Below are 19473 nucleotides of genomic sequence, written 5' to 3' on the forward strand. Positions count from 1 at the left end.
GGTTGCAGTGACACATCCATAACCTGAGCGGAAACCAGATTGCATACCAGAGAGAACACTATAAACATCAAGGAAGCCAGTCAGTTGATAATTGACAGGTTTTTCCAAAACTTTTGATAAACAGGGCAAGAAATTGACATATAACAGTTAGGATCAGCTTGATTTCCCCCTTTAAATAAAGGAATCACTGTGGCTGCCTTCCAAGCAATTGAAGAGGCTGAAAGCACAGCTCTGGCGGCAGCAGTCCAGAGTGAAGAACAAACCATCAGATGATTGACTCGGCAAGTGAAAGTACCAGAAAGATTTATTGAGAATTGTTAGAGACTCTAAGGTTACGTTAAAACAGTTGAGAGTACATTTCTAATGTAGTATTTTCTAGTGATCCTACTAAGCATATAGTTAATAACATTTTGCTAACACGGTTGAAATGCTGTTTACAAATCATTTTGTTATTACACAAAGTACACAAAGAAATTGTTTATTTTGAAAAGTAACATAATTATATTTAAAGAAAGGGAGAATGTAATGATATATGCAAATAGTGTTTGCTAGATTGAATACCATGCCTGAGCAGGATAACACATGCGCAGGAGAGATACTCTGTGGCAGTTGAACGTGACAGAGAGTTGTATGAATGAATGATCGTCTGACCTAGGGGTACGCCCCCAGAGGTATAGAGGGTGCAGTACAGACCCCACTCACGCCCTACAAAACCGGGGAGAGGCACATCTGTAGTCCTAAAACCCTAACGCTCATGCAGCGGCTCATCTCTATGCATCCACTCAACCCCCAAGTGCCCCCTGTGCCGCAGCTCTGGCACTCGCTCTCTGAGTCTACATAGACTGTCAAGATTATTCTGTGGAGCAGGGTACTCCGCTTTCATTACGCCCGACTCATGTCCCAGGCGTATTGAATGTAGGAGTGGACGTGTTGTCCAGCGGGAATCGCCTTTAATGGGACTGGGAGAGATACAGTCTAGCCACCATTCGTGTCTACAGTTTGCCCCATGGTTATCAAAGGTAACATTGTTACCTAACCCCGCGTTTATGACTAAGGTCAACAGCGATTACAATTGTCTCGTGTTAAAGCTTATGGCATTCCACCCGCCGCCATTCACTTGTATAGAAGAAGAGCGCCTCCACCGTTAATTCTACTTGGATAGAACGAGTGCATGGCGTAAGAGTGACCAACGCTTCGTGTCTTGAGCACCCCACTGCAAGAGTAGGCTCCTATCTCGTCAACAGCGATCCAATTGGATAGTAGAGGCTATTATATTGGCTTATAATAGCAAGTGTTTACAGCCCCTGGAGGGCCTGAGGGCTCATTCCACTTGGGTACTGCTCAAAGGCATCTCTTTACAAGAGATTTGCAAGTTGGCATGTTGGGCCACCCCTCATACTTTTATGAGGTTTTACCGACTAGACGTCACTGCATCTTCATTGGCGCATACTGTCCTGAGTGTCAAAGCCTCTGTGGGGTGATGCTGTTGGAACTACCCTGGCTTCGGAGAGCATTTATGTGTTACAGGAGGTGGCCATATCCCATCGAGAATTACCAGTTAGCGGGCGAGTGGCTCCCTTTAGGAGAGGGGCTCACCTCATTCGCCACTCGACCTGTCTGACACTGTGCGATTGGATACTTCGAACTTGTGACCCGCCCTAAGGCATATCCCATAAGTGCCACATCTCACTCGTATTCTCATAGAACCGGGGTTACGCAAATAACCCAAAGTTCTTCTCTTCCTCCTGGAGAATGACCGACTTTTAAGGCTGTGATAGACCATCGGGAGGGACTCCACCTACTCCCTCCCTCCCACTCTTTATTGTCCTCACTCTTTCTCGCTATCTCGCATTTCGCAAGGGACATATGCTGCATGGTTGGCATCCTCAAAGACTCTCTTAACTCTGCCGGTCTGATCGTGGTTTCACAACATTCTTTGATGATAGATGAGCAACATTTAAATTGCTTTCTGCATCATAGATGATTTGGTTTGGTTTTTAAATGTTGAAAGTCGTAATGTCTTGACTCCACTCAAAGCAGGTCATGTTGTAAAGTGAACTGTCCTTCTGAGCCTCCTGATGTTTGACAGCTCTGTGTCATATAGAAAAGTTGACCTTTCCTTATTTCTGTACGGGCTGAAATTGAAACAGCTGGGATTCTTCATCTTGTATAAAATCAATATCAAGATTATATCTTCATGTTTGTCTGAGGAGGAGGCTGTTCATGTTTGCCAACAGCCAAACCACCCTATTTCCCTTTGCTAGCATTCACCTGACGGTAAGCAGGGTGGGACCAGGTTTTTTTCTGGATGGGAGACCAAATGATGCAGGAAGTAGTGTCAGAGAGCCATAGTAAACACACCTTGCTCTGGGGTATTGGGCACCCCAATCTCCAAGGACAGTGATTAGGGGGACACTAGTCTTCAAAGGTTTTTATTCTTTGGATGGTGCATTTTGTACATTTGTTCTTAAGGCCAAGCACCACAGGCTTAAATTACATTTTTGTATCTACTTACAGTATTCATATTGAGATTTGTTGGTATTTCCGTCCATTAACATGAGTATTTTCAGAAAGTAAACATACAAAAGTCAAAAACTTCATGAAAATGTATATTGCTTTTAGTTTATCATACTACCGTCATCAACATTTTAATGAATTTTAAACACTTTAAAATGGACATACATCAATCATTTCAAATCAATAATGTAACAAATGCATTTTTTTGTTCATGTATTTAGTATTTTACAGGTAGAAAAATGAAAAAAGACATTTATCCACAATCTGCTCTGGACAAGTCTGGTCCTGGAGTGTGAAAACAAAATATGTAGGCTGACTTCATCCAGTGTCCAGAAAAATGGATGCGTGATATGCAAATACGTGCATATTTAATTATATATTTATATTTAACGTGCATATATTTGCATATTTCTATAAAATATTTCTGGAAATGTTTCATACAAAATAGACTTATATTTGTGTTTACATTCAACTGGTAAACGAAGACCAAACAAACACTATACAAAAACACAGGGTTGAAACCCAAAAGAGTATCTCGAATAAATAACACACGTGCACAATGATTAGCACATGGGACGAGACGCGTAATCATCTGCGCAATCCACAATGGCACGAAAGCCAAAACATACAGCACAGGTACTCACATGCACCAACGGACATAATGGACAGTAACAATAATGGACAGCCCAATGGAAACCAAAGGGCACACTTATACAAGTACTAATCAGTGGGAATAGGGGACAGGTGTGGGTAATGAAAGGGAGGGGATCCGTGACAGGTTTGGACAGCTCTTTCTTATTGGCCTATTAACTCATTTACCGGCTGGTGATGTCACCAGGCAGGCCAAAACTCCATCCCACCAAAACAGGCTGACATTTCGGGAGGTCTTTTCAAACAGCTCTTACACTAAAAGGGAATTATCATAATTTTTACAATTTCACAGTATTATTCCAATCTGTGGAATAATCACATTTTTGACTGCACTTAGCCTTTAAGGCTGTCAAATGCTGCCTTGTGGTGTTATACCTGTGCAAATTGCCGCCTGCCATGTAAACATCTGTAACAGAATACAATTAATATCAGCACACTGTCACACTGTGTGTACAGTACTGTGAAAATAAGAACAGTGGGGATAATGGGAAATTTCCATGCATGGCTCCATGACTATCTGTCCTTGTGGAGGTCTGGACGACAGGGACGGGGGGGACTGGGGTTCTCTTCTCAAGTGTTTTCATCAGCAGTAATGATGTGTTTATGAGGCTCATAATGTGGTCAGCGCTAATCTGCTATGACAGGCCCTTACATGACCTGCCCTTTGTGTCAGGGGTGTCAGGCCCGGGGCCATCCCAGTCTCTGGTGTCACCTTGTATCAGCATCACACCACAGCACTGCATACACTACACACAATACATAGAGCCCCTGTCCTTGCAATAGGGACGTGTTGTGCTGTATGTCCGCACTGCTGTGTTTGTTTATACTGGCAAAGGTCCATCTCCCCCAGAGACAGAGAAACCTTTAGCATGTAGATCTGAAACCCAGACAGATACATTACACAGGAATTGATTGCTCGTTCATAAGTCCTATCTCGACACCATTGTCAAAGTCAGAGTTGAACTGATTCATACCTTTTCATTATTTGATGCTTTGCGATCCATTTAATTATATTTAGTTGTAATATTCATTGTTTTTTTTGTTTCAGAATCTTCAAATGCAATGAGTCATAACTCATAAATAATGCTGATAATGAGTATATTAAGGCTGTTCCCTCTAAGTCCGCACCTCCTCCTGGACTGCTGCGCAGAACAAATGCCAGGCCCGTGCAGAGACGAGACTGAACTTCACTGAGTTCGCCCCATTAGTTTGCACTATATAGATCAATGTTTTTTTCCTGTGATCGAATCAACATTATATCAGCCCCTTTTCAATGCAAAAAAACCCCAAAACAAATCCAACTTTGCAAGATTGAGTCTGTGATTTTGTTGTAGGCAGAGTAGAATTCTATCAGTGGGGTAGCCCACCAACTGTCTTTCAATCACCCATGAGTAAATTACTTTTCAGATCAGTTCAGAGCCTGCGTGTCTGCACATTTGTCGATATTCTTTAGATCGGCAATGGGGAGCTACTGCTTCCTACAAGAGCACAAAACATGCAGGCCAGATTTCAAGCTGTCTTTGAAAAGCCAGTCAGGTAAAAAGCTGATGTCTTAATTAAAGGGGGGTGTTGTATTTTGAAACAGGCTTGAATATGCAAATAAGCCAATAGGCCGAGGGGTAGCCTATATTGTCTAAGTCACTATATAGTAATAATAAGACTTTTTATTTTGTGAAGTAGTTTCTTGCATCATATAACACAACACAATGCCATTTACAGTCACTTTTTTGCCTATGGTGTGACAGAAAAAAATCATAAATTAATGTCAAGCCCTTTTTAACAATCTCATGCAATGTAGGCCTGCATTGAACACCACATATAGGCTACTGTAGGCTAAATCATAGAAATCAAAAGATATTTCCATGTTAAAATGTTATGGAATTGTCTCCATTGGTTTTGTTGGTAGACCTACATTATGCTCAAATAGCCACAATAGCCTATTGGCAACTGTCTAAAGGGACACTGATCAACAGTCAGAAAACCCCAGCTACAGTATGACTCATCAGTGCATTTCTACTGTATTGTTGAAGAACGTGAAAAAGGGAAGACTTTTCAACGCAATCAGCATGTCTCCCTTAATTTCTGGGTATAGCCATCCACTTAAGGAGAAAATGAAGTAACTGTATTGTTCTAGAGACTAGAAGGAGCTTGTGGTAATAGTTTGTAGAGGCTAGGTGCAGGTTTGAATGGATATTGCCACGAGCAGAGTCTTTGTGGGGAACCAAGGACAGGACTCTGAATTGATGAGCTGTGACCTTGCGAGGTAAAGGGCTATTTGCATGATAGTGAAAAAAGGACACGTGTAATGAAGGTTACATATTTTCTGAAAGAGTGGATCTCTCTCTTACGTCAAACACTCTCTGTTATGTGGGACTTTCAAACACAAGAGCTGTAAAAGCTTTATGACACCAAGGGAAAAGCACTAAACACACAATGAATGTTGTGTAGGTGTGATGGATAGTATGTGGACTGAGTGGGAAGATCTTGAAGACGACAATTTGGAGGAGAGTGATGTTAAAGACAATTGTCAAATCAAATCAAATTGTATTTGTTACATGCGTCGAATACAACAGGTATTTCACCTTACCGTGAAAGGCTTACTTACAAGCCCTTAACCAACAATTAAGTTTTGAGAAAAATTGGAGTTAAGAAAAATATTGACTAAATTAACTAAAGTAAAAAATAAAAGAGCAACAATAAAATTACAATAACGTAGCTATATACATGGAGTACTGGTACCGAGTCAATGTGTGGGGGTACAGGTTAGTCGAGGTAATATGTACATGTAAGTAGGGCTATGCATAGATAATAAACAGCGAGTAGCAGCAGCGTAAAATAAGGGTGGGCTCCTCCCAGGTGGCGCAGTGGTTTAGGGCACCGCATCGCAGCGCTAGCTGTGCCACCAGAGACCCTGGGTTCGCGCCCAGGCTCTGTCGCAGCCGGCCGCGACCGTGAGGTCCGTGGGGCGAAGCCGGGTTAGGGAGGGCTTGGCCGGTAGGGATATCCTTGTCTCATCGCGCACCAGCGACTCCTGTGGCAGACCGGGGGCAGTGCACGCTAACCAAGGTGCACGCTAACCAAGGCAATTTTTAGGGCCCTCCTCTGACACCGCCTGGTATAGAGGTCCTGGATGGCAGGAAGCTTGGCCACAGTGATGTACTGGGCCATATGCACTACCCTCTGTAGCACCTTACAGTTGGAGGCCGTGCAGTTGCCATACCAGGCCGGTGATTTAACCAGTCAGGATGCTCTAATGATGGCAAACTTAATGATGGTGCAGCTGTAGAACTTTTTGAGGATCTGACATGCAAATGTTTCAGTCTCCTGAGGGTGGATAGGCGTTGTCATGTCCCCTTCACACCAAGGAACTTGAGGCGCACAACCTGTTCCACTATAGCCCCGTCAATGAGAATGGGGGCGTGCTCGGCCCTCCTTTTCCTGTCATACACGATCAGCTCCTTTGTCTTGAACATGTTGAGGGAGAGGTTGTTGTCCTGGTACCACACTGACAGGTCTCTGACCTTTTCCCTATAGGCTGTCTCATCATTGTCGATGATCAGACCTACCACCGTTGTGTCATTGGCAAACTTAATGATGGTGTTGGAGTCATGCTTGGCCATTCTTGGCGGAGTACAGGAGGGGACTAAGCATGCACCCGTATTGAGGATCAGCATGGCAGATGTGTTGTTGCCTACCCTTACCACCTGTGGGGCGGCCCATCACGAAGTCCAGGATCCAGTTGCAGAGGGAGGTGTTTAGTCCCAGGGTCCTTAGCTTAGTGATGAGCTTTGAGGGCACAATGGTGTTGAACGCTGAGCTGTAGTCAGTGAACAGCATTCTCACGTAGGTGTTCCTTTTTTCCAGGTGTGGGAAAAGGCAGAATTGAGTGCAAAAGGGATTGTCTTTTGGGGCAGTATGCAAATTGGAGTGGGTCTAGGGTTTCTGGGATTATGGTGTAGATGTGAGCCATGACCAGCCTTTGCAACTCTGCCTAGAAGGCCAGCATCCCGGAGTCACCTCTTCACTGTTGACATTGAGACTGGTGTTTGCGGGTACTATTTAATGAAGCTGCCAGTTGAGAACTTGTGAGGCGTCTGTTTCTCAAACTAGACACTAATGTACATGTCCTCTTGCTCAGTTGTGCACTGGGGCCTCACACCTCTCTTTCTATTCTGGTTAGAGCCCATTTGCGCTGTTCTGTGAAGGGAGTAGTACACAGCGTTGTACAAGATCTTCAGTTTCTTGGTAATTTCTCGCATGGAATAGCCTTCATTTCTCAGAACAAGAATAGCCTGACGAGTTTCAGAAGAAAGGTCTTTGTTTCTGGCCATTTTGAGCCTGTAATCGGACCCACAAATGCTGATGCTCCAGATACTCAACTAGTCTAAAGAAGGCCAGTTTTATTGCTTCTTTAATCAGGACAACAGTTTTCAGCTGTGCAAACATAATTGCAAACTGGTTTTCTAATGATCAATTAGCCTTTTAAAATGATAAACTTGGATTAGCTAACACAATGTGCCATTGGAACACAGGAGTGATGATTGCTGATAATGGGCCTCTGTACGCCTATGTAGATATTCCATAAAAAAAATCTGCTGTTTCCAGCTACAATAGTCATTTACAACATTAACAATGTCTACACTGTATTTCTGATGAATTTGATGTTATTTTATTGGACCACATTTTTTATTTTCTTTCAGAACAAGTGGCCACAAACATTTGAACTGTAGTGTACTGTAGGTATTACAGACTCGGCTAGGGACAGGTTGAAAAATGTCAATGAAGACACTTGCCAGTTGGTCAGCGCATGCTTGAAGTAGACGTCCTGGTAATCCGTCTAGGCCCTGCGGCCTTGTGAATGTTACTCATATCAGCTGGTGCTCTCATGCATGCTTCAGTGTTGCTTGCCTCGAAGCATGCATAGAAGTCGTTTAGCTCATCTCTTAGGCTTGTGTCACTGGGCAGCTCTCGGCTGTGCTTCCCTTTGTAGTCCATAATAGTTTGCAAGCCCTGCCACATCCGACGAGCATCGGAGCTGGTGTAGTAGGATTCAATCTTAGTCCTGTATTTACTATTTGCCTGTTTGATGGTTCATCTGAGGGCATTGTGGGATTTCTTATAAGCATCCGGGTTAGAGTCCCGCTTCTTGAAAGCGACAGCTCTACGCTTTAGCTAAGTGCAAATGTTGCCTCTAATCCATGGCTTCTGGTTGTGGTATGTACGTACTGTCACTGTGTGGACAACGTCATCAATGCACTTATTGATGAAGCCTGTGACTGATGTGGTATATTCCTCAATGCCATCGGATAAGACCCGGAACATATTCCACATTCCAGTCTGTGCTAGCAAAACAGTCCTGTAGTTTAGCATCTGCGTCATCTGTATTGAGCGAGTCACTGGTACTTCCTGCTTTGGTTTTTGCTTGTAAACAGGAATTAGGAGGATATAATTATGGGCAGATTTGTCAAATGGAGAGCGAGAGAGAGCTTTGTATGTGTCTCTGTGTGTGGAGTAAAGGTGGTCGAGAGTTTTCCTCTGGTTGCCCATGTGACATCCTGGTAGAAAGTAGGTAAAACAGATTGAACTTTTCCTGCATTAAAGTCCCCAGCCACTAGGAGTGCCCTCTGGATGAGCATTGTCGTGTTTGCTTATGGCTTTTTACAGCTACAGCTTATCATGAGATACTCTACCTCAGGCGAGCAAAGGATCACTGTCAAAGGATCACCTAAATAGATGTGAATTGAACTGAACACATCCAAGGCTAAAGTTCTGGTTCTCCCTGTTTAGCATACCTGTACACTGAGTGTACAAAACATTAAGAACACCTTCCTAATATTGAGTTTCACCCCGCCTTTTGCCCTCAGAACAGCCTAAATTTGTTGGGGCATGGGCTCTACAAGGTGTCGTCAGTGTTCCACAGGGATCCTGGCCCATGTTGACTCCAATGCTTCCCACAGTTGTGTCAAGTTGTCTGGATATCCTTTGAGTGGTGGACCATTCTTCATACACATGGGAAACTGTTGAGCGTGAAGAAAAAAGCGGTGTCGCAGTTCTTGACACAAACCGGTGCGCCTGGCACCTACTGCCATACCCCGTTCAAAGGCACTTAAATATTTTGTCTCGCCCATTCACCCTCTGAATGGTACTCATCTCAACTGTCTCAAGACTTAAACATCCTTTTTTAACCTGTCTCCTCCCCTTCCTCTATACTGATTGAAGAGGATTTAACAAGTAGCATCAATAACGGATCATAGCTTTCACCTGGATTCACCTGGACAGTCTATCATGGAAAAAGCAGGTGTTCTTAATGTTTTGTAGACTCAGTGTAGATATAATTAAAAATATCAAAAACATTTTTTTTGGGGGGGGGGGGGGGTTGAATGCAGTGAACTTTACCAGGGCAAATTCTGCCATAGTTCAAAACCAATAAAAAATAAATAATGTGCAGCTGTTGTTGCGACCTTCAAGTTAGTACATTCTATCCTTGCTGTAGCTATGACATAGACAACCAAGGCAACTCTACATATTTTGGGTGTTTGGGATACAATACAATTATTGGCCTTTCTAGGGAGTTTTTCCTAGCCACCGTGCTTCTACACCTGCATTGCTTGCTGTTTGGGGTTTTAGGCTGGGTTTCTGTACAGCACTTTGAGATATCAGCTGATGTACGAAGGGCTATATAAATCAATTTGATTTGAAATTTGATTTGAATTATTAATATGAATAGAGGGGAAGGCACAGTACATTGACGAAAACTATTGCTATTAAATGTTTACATTTCTTACATGTTTTCCCTGTTAAAATAAAGGAAAAAAATTCTTAGCAAATAAATAAACTAATATTGAAGATCAGAATGTTTGGGACAGTTTGAGAGAAATTGGATTTACACCCTGTTTTAGAGAAAAGGGATTTTTAGAAATAGGGTTTATACCCTATAATAAGGAATGTGGATTTTTTTTGTCATACCCTTGTCTCTTTCTTTTGCAGGGTTCTCTTTCCACGTATCATTGGATGGGTACAAATACGCACACACCACACCACCACAGGTGTTATGGTCAGCAATTAAAAGGCAACTCAATTAAAAGGCAACTCATTTTGCTGACTCCCCATGAGATTTCACCCTGGATCTGAACTCCCTATTGGGTCTCCCACTCTCCTTTCTCCCTCAGGCTTCCCTAATCCCTTCAGATGGATCATCCCAGCCGGTGGGATCACGGCAACACCAGGATTAACTCCCATCTCGCGCAAGGGGGGCCATGTCATTGAGATAAAAAGCATCCGATGAAGAGGTGCAGAGATGAGTTGAAATCCTGCAGTGCCTTATGAGGGAGGGAAGATGCCCAGTGGGGATGCCAGGGGATTTGAACAGCAGCAACATGATGTTACCCTGGGCTTTGATCTAGTTAGGAGATGTCCAGAGCCAAAAGAGCCTGATGTTCACAATAACCCGCAATCTCATGGTATGTGCGCCTTACACAATTTAGCAACCTGGTCTCAGAGCATTTCGTATTATTCTGTACGTAAATCCGAGACACTCCATTTAAGATGATATGTTACGTTTGGTATGGTTACATACGACAGATGGTTACTTAAGGCAAAAACGAAAGTAGGGTGGTTGTTCGGGGTGGATGGGTGGGCGTATAACGAGTTTAGCAACCCAACAATTGGAAGTTCAAATCTCACAACAGACAACTTTAACATTTTATTATATGAAATGGGTGGACATCCACAAATCATTAACTACCATACCAAACGTAACACATCATTCCATATGGAGTGTCTCAGATATACATACAGAATAATACGAAATGCCCTGAGACCAAGTTGAATTTACGCATGCAGAGAAAATGAGATTGGGGATTGCCTTGGAGGGACAGGCTCAGAATAGATTTATGTGGATGAGCCAGCAACCCCATCCCCTCCCTCACCAGGAATAACATAAATCAAAGACGTCTTAATTCATGTATAGCAGGGATCATTAACTAGTTTCAGCCGAGGGCCTATTTTTTCTTGAGCTGATGATCGGGCGACCGGAACATAATTAGAAACCATTTGTAGACTGCAAATTGACCACAAGCAGATATAATATTTGACTAAAACATAATAATTTCAAACCTTGTTTATATATACCATGTCTCTCTATTATGCATGGGAATACTTGGCAACATATTTCCAAAATTAAAAATCACTTGGAGCTGATTTTCTAGTGTTTCTAGTCTTTTATCTCCAACAATAAAAAAATACCCTGAAAGTTGGGGAACCCAGATTTTTTATTTATTTTTTAAATGGACCTTTATTTAACTAGCTAGGCTAGTTGAGGACAAGTTCTCATTTACAACTGCGACCTGGCCAAGATAAAGCAAAGCAGTGTAACACAAACAACAACATAGAGTTGCACATGGAATAAACAAACATACAGTCAATAATACAGTAGAAACAGTCTATATACAGTGTGTGTAAATGAGGTAGTATTACGGAGGTAAGGCAATAAATAGGCCAAAGTGGTTAAATAATTACAATATAGCAATTAAACACTGGAGTGATAGATGTGCAGAATATGAAGAGTAGAGATACTGGGATGCAAAGGAGCAAAACTAAATAAAATAGACAACAGTATGGGGATGAGGTAGTTGGATGGGCTATTTACAGATAGGCTATGTACAGGTGCAGTGATCTGTGAGCTGCTCTGACAGCTGGTGCTTAAAGCTAGTGAGGGAGATAGGAGTCTCCAGCTTCAGTGATTTTTGCAGTTCGTTCCAGTCATTGGCAGCAGAGAACTGGAAGGAAAGTCGGTCGAAGGAAGAATTGGCTTTGGGGGTGACCAGTGAAATATACCTGATGGAGCGTGTGCTACGAGTGGGTGCTGCTATGGTGACCAGTGAGCCTAGATAAGGCGGGGCTTTACCTAGCAAAGACTTACAGTGCCTTGCGAAAGTATTCGGCCCACTTGAACTTTGCGACCTTTTGCCATATTTCAGGCTTCAAACATAAATATATAAAACTTATTTTTTTTGTGTAGAATCAACAAGTGGGACACAATCATGAAGTGGAACGACATTTATTGGATATTTCAAACTTTTTTAACAAATCAAAAACTGAAAAATTGGGCGTGTAACATTTTTCAGCCCCTTTACTTTCAGTGCAGCAAACTCTCTCCAGAAGTTCAGTGAGGATCTCTGAATGATCCAATGTTGACCTAAATGACTAATGATGATAAATACAATCCACCTGTGTGTAATCAAGTCTCCGTATAAATGCACCTGCACTGTGATAGTCTCAGAGGTCTGTTAAAAGCGCAGAGAGCATCATGAAGAACAAGGAACACACCAGGCATGTCCGAGATACTGTTGTGAAGAAGTTTAAAGCCGGATTTGGATACAAAAAGATTTCCCAAGCTTTAAACATCCCAAGGAGCACTGTGCAAGCGATAATATTGAAATGGAAGGAGTATCAGACCACTGCAAATCTACCAAGACCTGGCCGTCCCTCTAAACTTTCAGCTCATACAAGGAGAAGACTGATCAGAGATGCAGCCAAGAGGCCCATGATCACTCTGGATGAACTGCAGAGATCTACAGCTGAGGTGGGAGACTCTGTCCATAGGACAACAATCAGTCGTATATTGCACAAATCTGGCCTTTATGGAAGAGTGGCAAGAAGAAAGCCATTTCTTAAAGATATCCATAAAAAGTGTAGTTTAAAGTTTGCCACAAGCTACCTGGGAGACACACCAAACATGTGGAAGAAGGTGCTCTGGTCAGATGAAACCAAAATAGAACTTTTTGGCAACAATGCAAAATGTTATGTTTGGCGTAAAAGCAACACAGCTCATCACCCTGAACACACCATCCCCACTGTCAAACATGGTGGTGGCAGCATCATGGTTTGGGCCTGCTTTTCTTCAGCAGGGACAGGGAAGATGGTTAAAATTGATGGGAAGATGGATGGAGCCAAATACAGGACCATTCTGGAAGAAAACCTGATGGAGTCTGCAAAAGACCTGAGACTGGGACAGAGATTTGTCTTCCAACAAGACAATGATCCAAAACATAAAGCAAGATCTACAATGGAATGGTTCAAAAATAAACATATCCAGGTGTTAGAATGGCCAAGTCAAAGTGCAGACCTGAATCCAATCGAGAATCTGTGGAAAGAACTGAAAACCGCTGTTCACAAATGCTCTCCATCCAACCTCACTGAGCTCGAGCTGTTTTGCAAGGAGGAATGGGAAAAAATGTCAGTCTCTCGATGTGCAAAACTGATAGAGACATACCCCAAGCGACTTACAGCTGTAATCGCAGCAAAAGGTGGCGCTACAAAGTATTGACTTAAGGGGGCTGAATAATTTTGCACGTCCAATTTTTCCTTTTGGCACTGTATAGATGACCTGGAGCCAGTGGGTTTGGCGACAAATATGAAGCGAGGGCCAGCCAATGAAAGCATACAGGTCGCAGTGGTGGGTAGTATATGGGGCTTTGGTGACAAAATGAATGGCACGGTGGTAGACTGCATCCAATTTGCTGAGTAGAGTGTTGGAGGCTATTTTGTTAATTACATCGCCAAAGTCAAGGATCGGTAGGATAATCAGTTTTACAAGGGTATGTTTGGCAGCATGAGTGAAGGATTCCTTGTTTGCGAAATAGGAAGCTGACTCTAGATTTAATTTGGGATTGGAGATATTAATGTGAGTCTAGGAGAGTTTACAGTCTAACCAGACACCTAGGTACTTGTAGTTGTCCACATATTCTAAGAGTAGTGATGCTAGACGGGCGGGCAGGTGTGGGCAGCGATCGGTTGAAGAGCATGCATTTAGTTTTACTTGCATTTAAGAGCAGTTGGAGGCCACAGAAGGAGAGTTGTATGGCATTGAAGCTTGTCTGGAGGTTAGTTAACACAGTGTCCAAAGAAGGGCCAGAAGTATACAGAATGGTGTCGTCTGAGTAGAGGTGGATCAGAGAATCACCAGCAGCAAGAGCGACATCATTGATGTATACATGATGTATGGTAAGTCAATTGTTTATTCTAAACCTTGCACAGCCAGCAGCCAAAGAGGGGCCTTTATCATTTATGTAAAGTAAACCATGACTTGGCTCTAGGTCTACATCATATCAGAGACATTAGTGTCCTACTCCATGAGCCAAGCTTTTTCTTGACAGCCAGTAATTGCTCCTGACACACAGAGGAGCTTTGAACTTTCTGACTGTCAGCTTGCCAAACGCCCCTGTACCAGTCCTCCCCCAAGCTCCAGGCCAAGGAACAAGAACAGGAAGAAAGACGCAAGCCTCCTAAAAAAGAACCCCTCGTCTGTAAGCTACCTTTACTGTGTCGGTGAACCTGCTGCAATGCTTTCTAAAGAGCCTCTGTGCCACTACCTCTGGGTTTGTCAGAATGAATCGAACGCACTGCACTCCTCCGAGTGTAACAATGTGTGGCACACCTCAGCCTGGCTTCTCACGGGGCTGCCTGTCTCTAAAATCTCAGCAAACACTAGCAAGCAGGCACAATATAAAATGGGGCTTTCTGTAATGCACTGAGGTTACTAAATCATAAGGCAACAGCAGGTTCTGCATGGAACAGAGGAACATTTGGGCTCAGAGGGTACTTGATAAATACAATGTGTGTGGTTGTCTGGCTTATGTAGTATGGGTGTTACACCAGTGAGAGTTGTTTTATGGAGGGGATGACACATCAAATGATCAGTCCTCATTGGCAACCTTTTTCCAATTCTCAAGTGAAAATCCTTAGATAGGACTATATCTGTTAGCTGGAAAATAGCTGGAAAATATGCAAAAAAGTAAACACTGCAAATGTTCCATTAAATGAGTATGCTACCCATCATTTTAAGTAACGGAAACCGATCATATATGAAAGACAGTTCACTCCATACCAGGGTGTTTTTGTTGTACTTGTCCTCCTAGCCTCTTTACTTCTTTCTTGTGTTTTATGTCTCCTTGTTTATCTCATTGGATTGGTATTGCTTGGAGACTTGGTCAAGAGCTCCAGATTGGCAAGCAGACTGGTTCCTGTCACAGGCAGAAAATAAGATTAAGTGCTTTGAAATACAAAATGACCCACTTGCAGTAATAAGGGGAAATATTTCAGTGCACACTGAAAATAGAGTGCGGCAATGTAGAAATGAACCTATTTTCACTTAAATTATACTGTAAATGGTTTCTGCATTGTGCTTAAGTGTTCTCTACTTTGGGGCTTTGAAGTGGATTGAAACACCCTCACCCTGAGATTTAAGGAAATAAAATCCATATCTCTGACATATTCTCTTTCTATGAACGTTTCTGTCCAGGTGATGCATTTATGCGAGCTCTTCTTCTTCTGCATTGCTTCCTTGCCAATACCTTGATATGTGCAATGATGAAGGAGTAATGATACACCAGGGAAGAGCAGCACACTGGAGGGATGCATGCCAAGTCATTTCAGCCGACCTGGCACTCAGTCGGTGTTGGAAATAAAAATACAAGTCTACCCTGCAGCTTAAACTGCTGGCTGCTCTCTCTTTCTGTGTCTCTCTCACAGTCTCAACCCTCCCTCCCTCTTTCTCACCAGCTATTACAGGACCAGTGGGTCATATTACAAACGTACACGTCAGCCAATTACATATTCACCTGGGTTGGTACTCCCCACTAAAGGAGAGAATAAAATGAGTTGAACAATATAGATGATCTTGAGTGATATTCATATTCATATCCTGCTGTATTCAGAGTCACACTGCTTCAAGAGAAGTGTGTCATTTTGTTCAGGGCTATCCCACTATCCACCTTTGGTCGTCATTCTCGAGGCTGGGGCCTTAATCTTGGCTTCCTGTGAGACTCAGTTAGTGGTGTGACTGTGACTCAGGTCCTTACCAACTGATGAGGGACAGTTCAACTGCAGCCGACTGGACATATCAGCGAGTTCTACTTGATGTCACTATTCTACAAACTAGACAATGGAACTTCTTGAATTCATAAAGGAGAGTAATCAGTCACTATGCAACAAATGTTTGTAATATCAGCCTTTTACATTTAAATGACTTGTTGCCCAAAGTTTAAATTCCATCTCACTCCATTCTGGCATCACCACAATATGAAAAGAAAAATGTTTACTTTACCATTTTACTGATCTTGAACATCTGGGCTCAAACACCAAGGACTTCTGTGCCTCTAGCTGCTGAAAATATAACAATGTAATTGGCATGGCTTATTTTGGCATGCCAATTATATTTTTTTATAAGGGGAAAAATATTTGATAGAATCACAAGTGCTACCGCCTTTCATATTGGAGATGAGACCTTGAGTTTCTGTCATGACAACCCTTCCAATAGCAGATTAAATGCCACAAATATCCACATATGGCCTTATTAAATCACGTGAGCCTAGGACAATATATGACTGTATGTACTCAATTCTTTCAGTTGACATAGACATTTTTATTGGAGTGACATTCTTTTGGTGAGCCTACAGTGATTGAGTGACCATGTAATTGTATTTAAATGTATTGCATCAGAGCTAAGGAATGTGTGGCTTTTATTTTCTAACCATATCATTTTATTTACACTATATATACAAAAGTATGTGGACACCCCTTCACATTTAGAGGATTCGGCTATTTCAGCCATATTTGTTGCTGACAGTTGTATAAAATCGAACACAGCCATGCAATCTCCATAGACAAGCATTGGCAGTAGAATGGCCTTACTGAAGAGCTCAGTGACTTTCAACGTGGCACCGTCATAGGATGCTACCTTTCCAAAAAGTCAGTTAGTCAAATTTCTGCATTGCTAGAGCTGCCACGATCAACTGTAAGTGCCGTTATTGTGAGGTGGAAATGTCTAGGAGCAACAACGACTCAGCTACGAAGTAGGCTCTGTCGTAACCGGCCGTGACCGGGAGCTCCGTGGGGCGACGCACAATTGGCCTAGCGTCGTCTGGGTTAGGGAGGGCTTGGCCGGTAGGGATATCCTTGTCTCATCGTGCACCAGCGACCCCTGTGGCAGGAAGTGGTGAGATGACCGGGATGCTATGCTACAGGACTGTTTTGTTAGCACAGACTGGAATATGTTCCGGGATTCACCCAATGGCATTGATGAGTTTACCACCTCAGTCATTGGCTCAATCAATAAGTGCATCGACGACGTCGTCCCGACAGTACATATATCATCCAGAAGCCATGGATTAGAGGCAACATCTGCATCGAGCTAAAGACTAGAGCTGCCGCTTTCAAGGAGTGGGACACTAATCCGGACACTTATAAGAAATCCCGCTGGCAAAGCGTCAATACAGGATTAAGATTGAATCCTACTATACCAGCTCTGACACTCGTCGGATGTGGCAGTGTCTTCACTGATGTTTTCATCCTGTCCCTGACCGAGTCTGTAATACCTACATGTTTCAAGCAGACCACCATAGTTCCTGTGCCCAAGGAAGTGAAGGTAACCTGCAAAAATGACTACCGCCCTGTAGCACTCACGTCGGAAGCCAGGAAGTACTTTGAAAGGCTGGTTATGGCTCACATCAACAGCATCATCCAAGATACCCTAGACCCACTCCAATTCGCATACCGCCCCAACAGATCCACAGATGACGCAATCTCAATCGCACTCCATATTTCCCTTTCCCACCTGGACAAAAGGAACACCTATTGTGAGAATGCTGTTAATTGACTACAGCTCAGTGTTCAACACCATAGTGCCCATGAAGCTCATCACAAAGCTAAGGACCCTGGGACTAAACACCTCCCTCTGCAAATGTATCCTGGACTTCCTGACGGGCCAACCCCAGGTGGCAAGGGTAGGCAGCAACATGTCTGCCATGCTGATCCTCAACACTGGTGCCCCTCAGAGGTATCGTGCTTAGTTCCCTCCTGTACTCCGTGTTCACCCACAACTGAGTGGCCAAACACGACTCCAACACCATCATTAAGTTTGCTAACAACACAACAGTGGTAGACCTGATTACCAACAATGAGGAGACAGCCTATAGGGAGGAGGTCAGAGATCTGGCAGTGTGGTGCCAGGACAACAACCTCTCCCTCAATGTGAGCAAGACAAAGCTGATCGTGGAATACAGGAAAAGGCGGGCCAAACAGGCCCCCATTAATATCAACGGGGCTATAATGGAGTGGGTTGAGAGTTTCAAGTTCCTTGGTGTCCACATCATCAACAAACTGTCATGGTCCAAACACACCAAGACAGTAATGAAGAGAGCACGACAATACCTTTTCCCCCTCGGGAGACTGAAAAGATTTGTCATTGGTCCTCAGATCTTCTAAAGGTTCTACAGCTGCACCACCGAGAGCACCACCACCGACGGACTGGTTCCATCACCGCCTGGTATGGCAACTGCTCGGCATCTAACTGTAAGGAGCTACAGAGGGTAGTGTGTACGGCCCACTACATCACTGGGGCCAAGCTTCTTGCCATCCAGGACCTGTCAGAGAAAAGCCCCAAAATTGTCAAAGACTCCTTAACAGCTTCTACCCCCAAGCCAAAAGACTGCTGAACAATTAATTCAAAAGGCCACTTGTTTTTTTAAATTGACAAACCCCCCCCATTTGTTTTTACACTGCTGCTACTAGCTGTTTATTACCTGTGCATAGTCACTTTACCCCTACCTACATTAACAAATGACCTCGACTAACTTGTACCCCCGCACATTGACGTGGTACTGGTACCAAGTATAAAGCCTCGTTATTGTTATTTTGTGTTATTTTGGACCATTTTTTACTTTAGTTCATTTGGTAAATATTTTCTTAACTCTTTCTTGAACTGCAGTGTTGGTTTGAATGTAAGCATTTCGTGGTAAGGTTGTCTTCGGCGCATGTTGTCTTCGGCGCATGTGACAAATAAAGTTTGATTTGATTTGAGTGCTGAATCGCGTAGCTTGTAGAAATTCTCTGTCCTCCATTGCAACACTCACTACTGAGTTCCAAACTGCCACTGGAAGCAACGTCAGTAAAATAACTGTTCATCAGGAGCTTCATGAAATGGGTTTCCATGGCCAAGCAGCCACACACAAGCCTAAGATCACCATGCACAATGCCAAGCGTCGGCTGGAGTGGTGTAAAGTTCTCCGCCATTGGACTCAGAGCGGTGGAAAAGCATTCTCTGGAAGGATGAATCCCACTTCACCATCTAGCAGTCTGTGTTTAGCAGATGGCAGGAGAACGCTACCTGCCCGAATGCATAGTACCAACTGTAAGGTTTGGTGGAGGAGGAATAATGGTCTGGGGCTGTTTTTCATGGTTCGTACTCTGGTTCGTACTCTGGGCCCCTTCGTTCCAGTGAAGGCAAATCTTAATGCTACAGCATAC

The sequence above is a fragment of the Oncorhynchus kisutch genome, linkage group LG5 (assembly GCF_002021735.2).
Source record: "Oncorhynchus kisutch isolate 150728-3 linkage group LG5, Okis_V2, whole genome shotgun sequence".
Lineage (NCBI taxonomy): Eukaryota > Metazoa > Chordata > Actinopteri > Salmoniformes > Salmonidae > Oncorhynchus > Oncorhynchus kisutch.